At 42.5% G+C, this 1,187-nt stretch overlaps 1 non-coding gene across 1 annotated transcript; it reads right to left on the bottom strand.

Moving 5' to 3' along the window:
* Window positions 1-654: 654 nt before the first annotated feature.
* On the bottom strand, window positions 655-761 carry LOC148212286 (small nucleolar RNA R71). The gene has a single exon (XR_015790048.1). It is a non-coding gene; the product is annotated as a small nucleolar RNA R71 (small nucleolar RNA).
* Window positions 762-1,187: the final 426 nt, after the last annotated feature.

The raw sequence follows: 1,187 nt of genomic DNA, 5'->3' as shown, positions 1-1,187 counted from the left end.
AAGGGTAAGTTAATGTGCATGAGCACAAGATCTTTTCTTCTACCCCTTGACCCTGAGATTGAGCGGACCCTTCGAAAAACTCGAAAGGAGCAAAGACTTCGAAAACAACTAGAAAAGCAAAAAGAGAGAGAAGGTGAAATCAGTCCTGAAAGTGAGGTAGAGAGTACGAGCACATCAATGGCAGATATTCCACCTCGTGATCCGGTTGATCCACCTGCTGTTAACGGTAATATGAGGGATCATGCAAGAAATGATGAATTCAACCATATCGAGATGGCGGACAACAGAGACGTGCCAATGCGAGAATATGCCGCCACGGCTTTTCAGAACTTTGATTCAGGGATAGTCAACCCTATTCCAGCCCACGCAAACTTTGAGCTTAAACCAATGATGTTCCAAATGTTGCAGACAATTGGACATTTTGGAGGGCAGGAACATGAGGATCCACATGATCATCTGAAATCATTCATTCAAATTGCAAATGCATTTCGATTACCTGGTATAACAGACGATGCTCTGAGACTAACACTTTTTCCATTTTCTTTGAAGGACCAAGCTAGAGCATGGCTCAATGCATTTCCACCGGGATCCATCACCACATGGGGTCGTTAGTGGAAATTCTTAACAAAATTCTTCCCACCTACTCGCCACGCTGATATCAGAGAGGAGATCATCTCCTTTAGACAGTATGATCGTGAACCTGTTCACGAGGCGTGGGAGAGATTTAAAGAACTAATCAGGAAATGTCCGAACCATGGCTTGCCGGCATGCATCCAGATAGAACATTTCTTTAGAGGTTTAGATCATCCTACTAAGATGAGCGGGTGGAGAGTTTGCATTGACTATCGCAAACTCAACAAGGTAACAAAGAAAGACCATTTTCCTCTTCCGTTTATTGACCAGATGCTCGACCGTCTGGCAGGTAAGGATTTCTATTGTTTTTTAGATGAATATTCGGGTTATAATCAAATTACTATTGCTCCAGAAGACCAAGAGAAGACAACATTTACGTGTCCGTATGGTACGTTCGCTTTCAGGCGAATGCCCTTTGGACTATGCAATGCACCCGCGACTTTTCAGAGGTGTATGATGGCCATCTTCTCTGACATGGTAGAAAATATTCTAAAAGTTTTTATGGATGACTTTTCTGTTTTTGGAAATTCTTTCGACGCTTGTTTAGTTAATTT

This window comes from Momordica charantia, assembly GCF_013281855.1.
Source record: "Momordica charantia cultivar OHB3-1 chromosome 3 unlocalized genomic scaffold, Mcharantia_2.0 BLBB01000003.1, whole genome shotgun sequence".
Lineage (NCBI taxonomy): Eukaryota > Viridiplantae > Streptophyta > Magnoliopsida > Cucurbitales > Cucurbitaceae > Momordica > Momordica charantia.
Note: the sequence above shows the minus strand (reverse complement) of the source record. Positions and strands in the feature narration are given on the sequence as shown.